This window comes from Tamandua tetradactyla, chromosome 8 (genome assembly GCF_023851605.1).
Source record: "Tamandua tetradactyla isolate mTamTet1 chromosome 8, mTamTet1.pri, whole genome shotgun sequence".
Taxonomy (NCBI): Eukaryota; Metazoa; Chordata; class Mammalia; order Pilosa; family Myrmecophagidae; genus Tamandua; species Tamandua tetradactyla.
Genome location: NC_135334.1, coordinates 50,452,478 through 50,468,001, shown reverse-complemented (window position 1 = coordinate 50,468,001; position 15,524 = coordinate 50,452,478). Strand labels below are relative to the sequence as shown.

The 15,524-nt window shown below is 38.1% G+C and overlaps 1 protein-coding gene across 5 annotated transcripts in view; it reads left to right on the top strand.

Annotated features, from left to right (window-relative positions):
• The window catches only part of FAT3 (FAT atypical cadherin 3), a 655,772-nt gene that overhangs the window by 468,079 nt on the left and 172,169 nt on the right, over window positions 1–15,524 (top strand). The window lies entirely within an intron of this gene.

Genomic DNA, 15,524 nt, shown 5'->3' with positions numbered 1-15,524 from the left:
GTACTTCATATACTTTGTAGTATGGTATTAGTTTGCTGTCTTCTCTTCACCCCACATCTTCCAAAACGTACTCCTTTGGGTCACTAGGGGTAAAACGTAATCAGGGGTAAAACACACCTGAGCCTTAGGAGACCCTGTTGAGGTTGGATATGATGGTGTGTGAGGATTTGTTTATAGTCTCAACTCAGGGCTGTCTTCAAACTGCATCTCCATTTGGACAGAGGAAGGCAGGGGCTGCTTTCGGTCTCTGGATTATATAGAGTTGGGTGGGCATCATTTCTGCTCTCTCACGTTGGCAGTCGTTCTCCACTTCTTAAGTTTGCTCATCTGTGCACCTGGTTAGCCTCCAAGTCGGTGATCTGAGGCAAACACTTAAATAGGCTAGGAGAGTTGTCTGGAATAAATCCTTGGTTCTATAAATAATTACCTCTAATCCACCTGTTTGTGAAAAGTTGCATTTGTTTCCCCTTAAATCTGAGCATTAACTAGTAAAGAGACAGTAAATGAAACCTTGGACCAGGGAAGGCCCTTCCAACAGGGGCTCAGCCTGGAAGTGGCAACGAGCACGCTTTTGCCCCTCGGCTCTCACCCGAGCTGCTGTGCTGACAGATAATTGCTCCGGGCAGGTCACAGCTCTTTCAGCTGTGCACACAGGACTACGGTGAAACTGAGGCTCTGCTTTTGTTTTCACTTGTGAATGGTTTTAGAATGTGGTGTTATGTTGCCACTTCTTTCAAGCCTTCGGGGCCAAGCAGCTGTAAGTGTTCAAGCACTGGTTGGGTCCTCATAGAAGGAACTCCTTACCCTGACTGGTATCTTTCCTCAGGGAACAGGTTCATATTTCCCCGGCATGCCACTTAACAATGGTGAGAACTCCCAACTGTGAATCACACATCCCTGAGGCCCCCAGCGGCTTCTCTAGGTGGTGCAGTGACGGTAAATTGACCCTCTGCCCCTTGCGTTCACAGCTCCTTTTCCCTCTTCTGGTATGTTGCTTTTCTAGTTTATTTCCCGCAGCACATTCTCTGAGCTATGTAATGATCTGTCCAGTCTGATTTCATTTGGCCCCTTCAGAAACCACCAAAGCCCATGCTCAATACCACATGTGTATGACCCAATTGAACACTGTGATTCTGTCAGCGGGAAAATAAAAAATATAACAGCAGCACATTTAGAACATGAGATTTTGACTCAAGTGCCTCTATTAATAAGGGGGAAATGCTACTTTGGCGTGTTTCCTGCCTGCAGCAGACAGCTTGGTTCAAATGAGCTGCTGTTTCAAGAACTTTCAAGTGACTTGCTTTTGTGGCCAATCTGGGGCTACCAACCTCATTTATTTTGTGGCAAGATTGTTTAGTGAAGTGCTGAGAGGGTTGTCAGTGTATGGATGCAGAATAATATAATGATAATAAGTCAGGAGGGCCTCTGATGGCAGAGCCAAAGGAAAATAGGTTGGTAGGTGGGGGCAGAAACCATCAGTTCTTGCAAAATAGAATAAACCTGTAATAATTTTTTTTTCATTTTATTGGATATAGCACAGTATATGTGTTATAAAATTATTCGATCTAAGTTAGTGAGAAAGAAAACATGTCTTATAAAATAAAGCCCAATTTCTTTTAGTCCTTTCGAGTTTATATCAAAGTAATCTTGTACTACACATGTAGGAATGTTAAAAGCATAGGATTTGGAGCCAGACAGAACTAGCTAATCACTAGCTGTGTGACCTTGAGCTAAATTATTTAGCCTACCTTAGCTACATTTCCTCACCTATAAAATTGGGACAATAATAATACCTTCTTCATACAATTTTGGGAGGATTGGAATACTGCATGTGCATTGCACATAAGTGCTTAATTTATGTTCGCTATTATGATTGGAATCTTGTTCCTTGTGATTCTTGAAGTGGCTTTCTTGTGGCAGAATTCAGAACACTTAATGCATTATATTATTTATGTATGAATTGTTTGGCTCTTAATACATTAATAAAATAGTATCTTGGAAGGTGCTTAGAGCAGTTTCTAATACATAGCATGCACCCAAAAGTATATCAATTCCTTCCTTCTTTGCTTACTTGTTCCTTCTTTCCCTCTCTGAAGAAGAGCCCACAGTTTCAGATATATCGGCTTCCATTTACCAGCAGCCATTTAAATGGACTGTGACTATTTAAGCTGGAATGGCTCATTCTTCCAAGATTGGCTGAGTGAGGCATCAACCATAGATCTGTCATGGCTGTGAAGGTCACTGGGGGCTCTCCTGGTAGGTCGGTGGTCCTTCTGCATTTCTAAGCCAGAATCTGAAAGGATTAAATCAAGGCATCCAGTTCAGATGTTGGAACTCTAGCCTTCCCAAGAATCCAGGGGCATACCCTGAAGTATTCCTGAGACAAGGATGGGACAGATTGCTAACTTCTTATGGTTAGCAATCTCCATGCCTGCTCAGCTGCCTCACTCACCCCAGAGGTTTCCCCAGAATCATACCACCTTCGATAGTGTTAGTTGTTAATGCAGTAGATGTGTTTGTTCTTAAACCATAATGGAGAGTTTTGTTGCTTCATTTAGATGTCAGAACCTCAATTGTGTGGAAATAACAAACTGCTCCTGAGTATCTCCTGAATACTCTCCAGTTCAGTGGTGGCAATCCGGGGCATGGTTAATATCCAATAACAAATATAAAAATTCAAAGATTGTGTGCTTAGTAATTTCAAGCTCCACCTCTCCTCCAGGGCTTCTCAGCTATGATAGAAAGCTGCAGGATGAGCTCACTGAGATTCCACACCTTCTTTCTTCCTGGCCCTACCTGCCTGCCTTGAAGGTCAACAGTAAGGGGAAGGGCCCGAACTGTGGGGCTCTGTCTGTATCCTCAGCGTCTAGAACAATGCCTGGAACACACTGGACACTCAGTGACGGTGACATGAGATGGAGGTTTTAGGGCTCCAGGTAGTCCACAAACGAGAATAACCCATGCTTCCCAGGGGACAGCACTGTGTACTGCTCAGAGAGTCACAGAAAGCATGTTGTGGTTGAGGCTGGTGGTGGTGCCTGAGCAAGAGGTCTGCAAGGCTCCTGGGGTGCCTTTATAGACAAGTGGGAAAGGAAGGGCTCATCCCTCTGTAACATGGTTGGTACTTCAGATGCCTGCCAACCCCAGCTCAGGGTTGGGACCTAAAAGCCCTTCCTAAATCACATTTACCTCCCTAAAATCTATCGTCTTCAGATCATAAATATATAATTCAGAAGGAAGATCTTAGATGTTTCATAAGGTACCCTGTTATAATTCCTGGCTTGCCACTCTACACTTTAAAAGATGCTGATAAATCTTCAATTTAGATGTGAGTCTAGCTCCATGCTAATGTATGCTTTGTGATTGTGTAATCAAGATAAAACTCTACTTGTAGGATACTTACTTTCAAAGAAAACAGAAAATACTCAGTATTTTAAAAAATGTAGAAGTACTCATTAATCGCCCTCTTAAGAAACTTCAAGAAGACAAAGTACTTTAGACACGGCAACTAGTACCTACTAAGCAAAGGCTTCTGACCACTACAGCCCAGTGTTCTGTAAACACAGAATGTCTTCTAACTTTCTCCATATATAGAGGGACTTAATTTGTTCTGTATTGTTTCATTATTATATTTATTATTATTATTATTATTAGAGAAGATGTTGGTTTATAAAACAATTATGTATCAAATACAGGCTTTCCATATACCACCTTATTATTAATACCTGGTGTATTAGTTAGGGTTCTCTAGAGAAACAGAATCAACAGGGAACACTTGCAAATATAAAATTTATGAAAGTGTCTCACGTGACCGTAGGAACGCAGAGTCCAAAATCCACAGGGCAGGCTGCGAAGCCGATGACTCCAATGGATGGCCTGGATGAACTCCACAGGAGGGGCTCACCAGCCAAAGCAGGAATGGAACCTGTCTCCTCTGAGTCCTCCTTAAAGGGCTTCCCATGATTGCATTTAGCATCACTAATTGCAGAAGACACTCCCCTTTGGCTGATTACAAATGGAATCAGCTGTGGATGTAGCTGACGTGATCATGACCTAATCCTATGAAATGTCCTCATTGCAACAGACAGGACAGCGCTTGCCCAATCAGATGAACAGGTACCACAACTTGGCCAAGTTGACACCTGTCCCTAACCATGACACCTGGTATTGGTGTGGTACATTCATTGCAATTGTTGAAAGCACATTTTTTATAATTTCACTATTAAATATAGTCCATGGTTTAACTTAAGGTTCATTGTAAGCCTTAACTCCTTATTCCCTGATCCACCCCGTCCCCTGGTAACCTTTAGTCTAGATTCTGACTCTGAACTTTTTGTACTTTTTTTTTAAATGAGTGTTGTGAAAGCAGATTTTGAAGAATGATAACAAAACACCTGAGTTTTTCTTTGCTGTGTGGGGGCAACCACCTTGCCACTGAGAATAATTTTAACAAAATCTCACCTTGGCATGTTCCATCATAGAAGGCCTAAGAACCTCCTTTCATTTGGTGGTGGTGAAATCAGAAAGGCCACAGTTAAATTTATAGCCACATTATAACTTAGCCAACAGAGAGACGCCACTACAGCAGACAGACTCTTGTGATCTCCAGGAATTAGATATGCAGTTGTTCGATTTCAGCCAGAGAACATGATTTTTTTTTAATTAAGTATTTCTACAGCAGAGAAGTTGTTCCTTCTCTATCAGCTGTAGCCAAGACACGCTTGCACTGCCTCTGAATGAAGAATTACAAATCTGTGTAAGGCTGTGACAGACTCATGATGTGTACTTTGATACATGCACAAAACCATTTACCCATCTTCAAAAATGATGCTTCCAGGAGCAACTCATTTGAAAGTTCTTGTCATACCACAAGGACAGCAATATGTAAGGAAGAGTGAGCTCAATTTCTAATGGTTTAAAGCATGTGTAAACCTCAGTGAAAGGGAGAAAATAAGTCTATCTCCAAACTCTTCTAGAGATGACATAGTGCCTGTGGTAGGAGTTTTGAAATGTAATTATTTCTAATTATAGAAGTAATGCATGTTCATTGTCAAAATAGGAATAATAAAGAGATAAAGATAAACAAAAAAAGAGAAAATTTCACCACCGCCCATAATTTCCCCATGCTGTAATGCTGTGATAATCACTTTTTACATTTTCGTGTATCATCTTTTAAACTCTTTTTTATGTTTACACACACATGTGCGCACATGCACATATATGACATATAATCATGCATAAAGTTTGTCACAAAGGTTGAAATAATTCTATATGTATTTTTTGTAACCTTTTTTCATTTATTGACTTATGAGCATTTACATTCAGTATGTTATATTTATAACTTCAAGGCATCGCATTAAACAGCAATCTACAGTAAGGTTTTTAATAAACTTAAGTAGTGGACATCAGTTACTTTTCTGGAGAAATGCATGTATTTACCCAGCACCCCCTCCTACAACCCCTATTTACACTTTCTCTAGTGCCCACCTTCAGGCATTTACTTGTCCTACCTTCTGCCTGTGGATCAGCTGGAAAAAAAAGAACCTGGATATCGTCTAATGGAATTTGGCAGATTGTTTCAGAATCCGACCAGACCACACATAATAAAAGCAAAAACCCTTCCCTTTGCTAGAGTTTTAATATTCTACCTTGTAGCATTTACTTATTGAAAGAAAAATTATAAAGTATAAGAAAAACTTTATATATATATATCTGAAACACCTGGGGAAAAAGACAGCTGCATAATAACCCCGGACATTTGAAAAGTTTTATCAGATACCTGAACATGTAACCTAAATATGTCACTTAGATATTTGAACAGCTTATTTACAAATAGGAACTACTCTCTGCTCTTTTACTGTAATTGTTTATTCTACCTTATAGCATTTCCTCATTGAAGACAAAATAATCTATTATAAGCATGTTTTCACAGAAGTACCAATAAATCCCACAGAATCATAAAGTTTCAGAGCTAAAACCAGGACATTAGAAATCATTTACTAGATGATGGATTATTTAAATCCATCTAAGTAAACGTTTGCCAAATGTGGGCAGGCAAGCAATATTCACATTTGGCATAGCTGTCTGCATTCTCTACTGGTGACAAATTGTGGTGTAAAAAGAGGGAAAGGATCCAAACCAAACTGTAGCTGAGTCTTGACATGTCTTTGAGAGGCCACATATGCCTTCCCATGTTTAAAAGCAAAATCCCATCAGATGATGCAAGTAGAACCAGGAGAGAGAAGGGCAGCCTTGGACTCCTTTCACATAACTCCCATCAGTTCCAACTTGGAGCTGTTAAGTTAAAGGGACTCTGGAAAGACTCTAGTGTGTATGCCAAGAATAAGTCATCTCTGCAATCAGGGAACCTATTTTCAGATGACCTTGAAATATGGTTTTCAGTGAGGGAGGGCAGGAAAAATTATATGCTACTATGAAATATACCTTTTTTGAGGGCAAAAATGTAAAATATATATATAACTCATAAATATACGTGTCTATTGTGAGACAATAGCTTAAAAGGTCCTTAGTGGTCACTTTTGTTTCCTCCTGGCACTATATTTATTAGGCTCTAAGTATTGGCTGAATTGGATTGAAAAAAAATGTTCTTACCCCTTTCTCTTTATTGCGGTTAGACAGAGAGGAAGGAGAAAATGAAACAACTCAATTTCCATCAGTTTCTATCTAGGGAGGAGGTTTAGCTATATAGGCTTACGCCCAAATATTTCTAAGCACGTAAATATCGAACCTTAAGCATCTGACAAATGACAAGGCCAGTCCAGAAGCCACAGAATGAAGCACCATCAATTGAAGTTGTCAATTGACAAAGACAGATATAACTGGATTTCTTACAGTTCATCTCCATCATGTCATTCATGATAGGACCACTTGCTACCAAAAGGGAGATCCAAAACAGCAATGTATTGGATACTTGTAATTGCTTAATAAGTGGCATTATCTGAAGATGCCTATGTTTCTAAAGGCCAGCCCCAAGATATAAGGTAGAAATCAGCTCTCTGACCAGTTTATATATGATCTTGTACACTTAAACCACTTTACACAGGTGTTCAAGCAAAAAATCTGACCTAAAAAATTAAGGAGGCAAACAAATAGAAATTACAGCTGCTGGAAGCGATAAGTGGGCCCAGAGATGAACTTGTAGGATCAGGAATGATAATGAATCTTTGAGAAGGGGGCCACCCTTGACTGCCACAGATGAGGTATGGAGTAAGAGTTCAAAATTGCAGACATGTAAGCAGAGGGAGAGCATTGTTCCTGCTGCTTTTTTGTTCTCTCTTTGATTGTCATACATTTCAGTGGCATCCAGATGTTCCATTATTTTAGCTACCAACTTGGGAAATTACATTATAGTTACTTTAAAAGTTGTCAGAACACTAAACTCAACAATGACAGTTTATAACCCATTTTCTCTAAAGTGCTTAATTTTTTTTTCTTAACCCTGATGGGCTGGCATTTAAATAAAGAAAGTCAGGTTTCTGAAACTCAATTAGTTTCTGTATATGCAAAGTTATTCTTTGTGCTCATCCACATGCATATTGGTTCTTACACATACATATTGGGCATGCTGTACTTTATCTCTTGCTCTACTTGTGCCTAGATTTGTTAACAATAGGAAATTTGCTTCATGCTTTAACTTTAAATACTTGCACTCTTTAATTTGAGACTAACTACTTAAACTCTCTAGGGATTCAAATGTAAGCATTTTTCAGAAAGTTGTAGACTAGTTAAAAAGACCAATATTTAGTCTATAAACTCTATTAATTTTGAAAATGCATATTTTCCAAGTTTAATAAAAATTATAGTAGTATGTATATCATATTTTACATCTGATTTATTTAAGATATCCAAGAAAACCCCCTTTGTAATTTCAAGTTGCAAGAAGATGAAGTTCTTCAATTTAATACCTGCAGCATTCTTATGGTAATTTTGAAATTGGGAGACTTGGCCACATTCATAAATGTGTAGAAAATCAGCCACTTTCAAATCAAACAAAAGCATGGAGAACCTTGAGGATACTTTTGAAAGGAGGAGACTATTTCTAACAAGCTAGTTACAGTGTCTTTCCTAAAGCAAATGAATGAAAGAGTTCTTATAAGACTATTACTGTTGCTTTTTTTTTTTTGGTATAGGCTGCTTATATTATCTTTCTGTGCAGTACTTAGCACCCTATTGAACTCAATAAATATGCAGTGGTGATAATATTATTGCTCAGAATTCATTTAGCACTTTCACATCTTTTGAGTGCCTCAATGTTCTGTCTACTAGGTGCAGGGAATTTTAATTTAATGCTCATTCTGAGTCTTAGAGCTTGAAAGTGTAATGACCCATGTAAGATAATCCTCCACTCCAGCAGGACATTTTTGGAGCAAAGCCATTGGGTCGTCCAAGAATTCCTTACTAAGCAGAGAAACTTTACTTCCCACACTAAAACTTGGGGACTCAGTGTACTGTCTTTTCCAATCTCTACCCTACAAGCCAGCTGCATTATAATCAACCAACACTTTAAAAAGGGAGAAAATAGAGAAAAATTGTGTAGAGCTATGATAATTGAACAGTGCTGACCAACCTCAAACAAATAGGATTCCATTGCAGAGTTTGAAATAGAAATGGAAAGGAACTGGATTGGGTTCCTTATCAGGAAAGCCCCAGCCTAAGTTAGCTATAAATAGACTTTGGTGTACCTCATAATTTTCATGTATTTTCTCCTATAGTTTTTATACCTCTAATATCCTTGCTACCTGACATAGCTCTTGGCAATATAATACATACTCTATAAACTATGATTTGAAAGAATGGATGGATGGATGAATTAATGAATCATCCATGAAGGGATAGTCCCAATTGTTCTAGAAACCCAGGATCTTGGTTATTTTATTGCTTCTTTACAACTCTTTCTGGTATCTAATTTGGGACTTATAGGGCAACTAGCCTACTTTTTAAAAATTTAGCTTATCAAGAAAGGAAATAAAGTGCTCTGGAAACATTTGAATTGATATTAAATTAATGCAAATTAACACTCATGAGAATATGCAAATATTTGGTGTGAGATTTGATTAACAGCCCGTGGTTTTTAAAATAAATAACCATAAACTCATTCACATACACACACAAATACACACACATACAGGAGTATTTCCAGTACATAAAACGTGGTTATTACACTCAAGGTTACCCTAAAACAATTTGTGACACCAGATTAACAGAAGCGAAACAATAATTAACTATGAGTACATAATAAAATTGTGTGCCCAATTTTGAGAAGCAACTTATGTATGCTGTAAGAGTTAAGGACTGGTCTTACAAGGGAGGACTTCATAGAAGAGGAGAGACTTGGCCTAGGCCTTGGATGAGAAAAGAAGTAATGTAAAAGGAGAGACACCCATGATTCCTGACACAGACACAGAGAGGGATGAATATGGTACCCATGGGAGACCAATTAGAGTAGCCTAACTGCAAAGGGAAATAGGATTTGGAGAGCAGTGGGGGGAAGGAAACAAATTCCCACCAATGTCAAAAGCTGGTATTCAATAGCAGACCAGAGCAGACCACCTAAATTTTATTGGCCTCATTTGTGTTTCTTCTCTTTAGATTAAGAGATGTGGTCATTGTACCAGCTGCTAACAGCTTAATTAACTCCTTCTCATTCACCTTTGGTATGTGATCTCAGGATCGGTCCTCTCTTGTTTTGTGCTTCAAGTTTCCAGTGCAGAGAAAAAGCCTTGCATAAGCATTTCCTGAAGAAATATAGAAACATAATGTTCCTTCTTTTTTATTGTGAATTTACATGCATTTGAGTTTTACACATATCTGTAAAGTTGAGTTTTACACATATTTGTTTTTAGAACAAATGAGTTTGACTCAGGGTCCATGTATTTTAATTTTCTTCTTCACTGCATTTGTAGTTATGACTTGATTCTGATAGATAGGCAATTTAATCACCACAACCACTTTGATGAACCCATTGTCCCACCTGGAATTTTTATCATATAGAGATGGAATCTAGAGAGTGAGTTATAGGTGGTGGTGTCAGGGGAGGAGAGTAGTTTCCTTCTATAATTGCATTAGTAGTCTTATGTTCTTCCAGGTATAACAATATGGAACATTTGAATAGCTGGAAGAAACCTATAGGTATAAGTGATGCTGTGTGTTGGCATTGGTAGAAAGAGCCATCAGGGTGTAGGCTCAGGCAGACCAGGGTTTGAATAAAGATTATACCATATGGTTGCAGAATGATCAAGAGCAAGTTTTTATTCTGTGTTAGTTTCACTATCCTCAGCTGTAAAATGGGGATAACCACCACACAATAGGGTTGGTTTAAGTTTTATGTAGAAGTATGTGTAGAAAGACTAATAGAGCGTCTTGTATGTCTCAATATATGAACTATTGTGTTTCATTTTGTTGCCTTTAATACCTAGCACAGTCCTAGCATGTAGTAGATCCTCAAGAAATATTTTGCTCAATGAATGCAAAAGTAGCAGATGACTTTGAGTATCAGGGAAAGCACCACTGTCCATAGTCAAATAGGCCAGTTTGCCTTCCAAGGGGTCAACCTACTCCAGCATTTCAACTGAATAACATTTATGCAATTTCAGTGTGCACACTGCACTTTCAAAGGGGGACAGTTTATCCCTATCTCATGCATCTGCCAGGTGTGTCATGACTCACTCTCCTACAGATTGGGTGCTTAATTATGTTATTGGAATTCAATGTCTGAATTTTCTAAAATAGTTTTGTCACCCACTTGACAAGAGACCTTAGTTTGATAATTTTGTATTTGGAGTGATGGAAAAAGTGGATGATATATTAACATATATGGAAGATTTTTTTCAAAATGCTTTATGACAAACTTTTAATTTTTCATTTACTCCTCTGCTCCAGCTATTACATTCTTCTCAACTTAAAATTTATTTCAGTTCACTTCATTTTTCCATTGTCTATGATTTAAAAGTCCTGTGCCTACATGAAGTGACATAAGGTGTCATAGGGTCCCAGGCACCTACCTTTTGAAGAGTGGAGAGTCCCTTCATCAGGGCAGAATTACCAGTCATAATTTTCAGTGCCAGACTTTTATTTATCACTTTAAAATGAAAGACAAACTGGATGGTGACAAACTGGATTCAGATAGATGGTTGTAATGGATTTTTAAATGGCCATAAAGTTTTACAGCTTCTTCTCTCAAGAGGCAGAGACTGTTTCCACTCCTCTCAAGTTTAGCCTAGCTTGGTGACTTGCCATGACCAGTACCGTGCAGCAGAAGTGACATTGTACAGTTCCTTAGGTAAGCCCCAAGAGGCCTTGCTTCTACTTTTATTGTGTTTATGATCCTGAGACATTGCATTCTTTTCATGGTGTTGTGGCCAGGAACCCGCCACCCATACTTTGGTTTGAATGTCAAGACGGTTGACACCACATATGCACCAAGACAGTATGAAAATGTTTATTGCTTATATAATGAGGTTTTCTGGGGAGAGAAAGCTGGGCTCCCAAGATGGTCTGAAAATGGCTTGAGAGAACAAGGAAAAGAAACAGGCTTGGGGTTTTATGTAGTTGGGAGTGGGGTTGGATGACGGTTCTACATGCCAAAGGTGGAAGCATCCAGACTCTATCAGCTTGCCCAGATATAGGACAGGAAGGGAAGGGGAAGTTGTGGGTCTTGAGAGCTCTCAGCAGTCAAAAATGGAGTCAGCAGAGTTAGAGCCCTGAGGCAATGAAAGTCAGCATTACCCCATACAGCAACTATTAAAAAAGCTGAAAAAGTGATCAGACTTCATCTAGAGATATGAATGAAGCTTATTTGGATGGGACTAAGGTAAATCAGAATACTGAATAAAAGATGTTACAGCCCATATTTTCAAACTTCAACCTCTGTGCAAGACCAAAAGGAGAGATATTTATTTGGTGCAAAATTTATATTTTGGGTAGTGCATAATCTAATGTAACTTGTAAGGGTCAGTTTACTTGAACACCATAATTAATGTGGGAACTTGAATAGGGCATGAGATCTTGTTGGTTTGTACAGGTTGGTGTGGTACAAACCACACCAGAGTGATTATCCCAAAGTTATTTGGACAGAGAATTAAAAAATATTTGCAAAGTTCCTTTGGGGGACTAGGGAGAAAAGAGGAAAGATTCAACTTCCCCATTGGAGAATTCCTGATATTCTTACAAGCAGTGGGGACAACCAATTTAATAGGCTGAGCCCCCAGTCTTGGGGCTTGCCCCTATGAAGCTTATTCCTACAAAGGAGAAGCTAAGCCTACTGATAATTAAGCCTATGAGTTACCTCCAAAGAACCTCTTTTATTGCTCAGATGTGGCCTCTCTCTCTAAGCCCACTCGGCAGGTGAACTCATTGCCCTCCCCCTATATGTGACATGACTCCATGGGGTGTAATTCTCCCTGGCAACGTGGGACCTGACTCCCAGCATCATGGAAACAAGAAAACCTTCTTGACCAAAAGGGGCAAGAGAGAAGACAAAATAAAATCTCAGTGGCTGAGAGATTTCAGAGTCAAGAGGTTATCCTGGAGGTTATTCTCATGAATTATATAGATATCCCTTTTTATTTTATGGTATATTGGAGTGGCTAGAGGAAAGTACCTGAGATTGTTAAACTGTGTTCTAGTAGCTTTGGTTCTTGAACAAAGAAAACCGTGTTTATTATGAAAACCCTGTTCTGATTCAACTTTTATCCAGGGTACGGACAGATGTGTAATAAATAAATAAATAAGGGTAAAAAAATAAATAAATAATAGGGGGAGATAAAGGGTAAAAATTGGGTACATTGAAATTGTGGGTCAATGAGAGGGAGTGCTAAGGGGTGTGGGAGGTATGAGTTCTGTTTATTTCTTTTTCTGATGCAAATGATCTAAAAATGATCATGGTGAAGAATATACAACTATGTGATGATATTATGAACCATTGTATAATATGATTGGAGTGTATGTGTGTGGATATTTCTCAATAAAAATGTTTTTTAAAAAAATGAAGTCAGACTCTTTATTGCAGTGTGTTCATAGTACTTAGCACCTGAAATTGTCTTTTCACAAAACTAATTTTTGTTGTTATTTCTTCACCCTCTACAGATAGTAAACTCAGTGATGGCTGGGATCAGGTCTATATTGTTTTCTATTGAATCTCCAGCCTCCAGATTAGTGCTTGGTATGTAAAAGTGTTAGGTAAATACTTGTGAATAAATGAACTCCTACAAATGAACGTTAGTTTTGCTGTATCCAGTGTGGATGCTTAGAGTCCTATCACAGAGCAATTTACTGCAGATAATTCTAATTATCTTAATCTGAGTGAGCTGCTCTGCATTTCCTATCAGTTTGTGAGAAGAGCTGGAGATTCAAAAGTATAAAGCAAAGAACACGATTGCAGTTATTTAACATGGTATTGGAAGTTCTAGTCAGAGCAACTAGGCAAGAAAAAGAAATAAAAGGCATCCACATTGGAAAGGAAGAGGTAAAACTTTTGCTAGATGACATGGTCCTATATGTTGAAAGTCCTGAAAAACTACAACAAAGCTACTTGAGCTAATAAATGAATTCAGCAAAGTGGCAGGGTACAAGATCAACATGCAAAATTCGGTAGTGATTCTGTACATTAGTAATGAGAACTCTGAGGGAAAAAATCAAGAAAACAAATCCATTTACAATAGCAACTAAAATAATCAAATATCTAGGAATAAATTTAACCAAGGCTGTAAAGGACTTATATACGGAAAACTACAAAACTTTGCTAAAAGAAATCAAAGAAGATTGAAATACATGGAAGGACATTCCATGTTCATGGTTTGGAAAACTAAATATTATTGTCAGTTCTATCTGATGTGATTTACAGATTCAACACAATCTCAATAAAAGTTACAGCAGCCTCCTTTGCAGAAATGAAAAAGTCAATCATCACATTTATTTGGAAGCGTAAGGAGCCCCAAAAAGCCAAAGCCATCTAAGAAAGAAGAATGAAATCAAAGAACTTACACTTCCTGACTATAAAACATTACAAAGCAACAGTGGTCAAAATAGCATGGTACTGGCATGAGGATGGATACATAGTTCAAGGTAACAAAATTGAGAGTTCAGAAATAGACCCTCACATCTATGGCTAATTGATTTTTTTTTTCTTTTTGCAATTTTATTGATATATTTGCGTCCTACAGTCCATACAATCATTGGCTCACAGCATCATCACATAGTTGTGCATATATCCCCATGATCAATTTAGGACATTTTCATTACTCAAAAGAAAAAAAGAGAGCCCAAATCCTCCCATACCCCTTATTCCTCCCATTGTTGATCCACAGTATAGTTTTCTGCTAGTGAAAGAATATTAAAATCGTAGTTAACTCTAGTGCATAGTTTGCAATAGGTACATTTTCCCCATATACCCTTCTATTATTAACTCCTTGCAATAGTGTTGCACAATTTGTTCTAGTTCATGAAAGACCTTTTTATATATTTTTTTATATTTGTACAGTTAATCACAGTCATAATCTACCGCAAGATTCACTGTTTTATGTATTCCCATGTTTTAACCTCCAACTTATCTTCCGTGACATGCTTGACTCTAAACTTCCTCTTTCCACCTCATTCACACACCATTCAGTATTATTAATTATTCTGACAATAGTGTGCTACTGTCACCTCTATCCATTTCCAAATGTTTTAAGTTCAACCTATTTAAAACTCTCTGCACATATTTAAGCAACCGTTCCCCATTCTTTAGCCTCATTCTATATCCTGGTAACCTATATTCTATATTTTATGTTTATGAGTTTACATATTATGATGAATTAATATCAGTGAGATCATACCATATTTGTCTTTTTGTGCCTGACTTACTTATTTCAGTTAACATAATGTCCTCATCCATGCTGTCATGTGCTTCAGGATTTAGTTCCTTCTTACAGCTGAATAATATCCCATTGACTCTGTATACCACATTTTGTTTATCCATTCATCTGTTGATGGGCACTTGGGTTGTTTCCATCTTTTGGCAATTATGAATAATTCAGCTATGAATATTGGTGTGCAAATGTCTGTTTGCATCCCTGGTTTCAAATCTCCTGAATATATCCTAAGTAGCGGGATTGCTAAATCGTAAGGCAACTCTGTACTTAGCTTCCTGAGGAACCATCCAGCTGTCCTCCACAGTGGGTGTATCATTCTGTATTCTGCCAGCAGTCAACAAGTGCTCCTATTTCATCACATCCTCTCCAACACTTGTGGTTTCTCATTTGTTTAATGACAGTCATTCTAGTAGTTGTGTGATGATACCTAATTGTAGTTCTGATTTGCATTTCCCTAATAGCTAGTGGGGCTGACTCTTTGGAAAAATGTCTGTTCATGTCTTTGCCCATTTTTAAAAATATTCTTACTGACAAATCTTCACACACATACAGTCCATACATGGTGTACGATCAGTGGCTCACAGTATCGTCACGTAGTTATATATTCATCACAATCATTTTTAGAATATTTACATCACTTCAGAAAAAGAAATA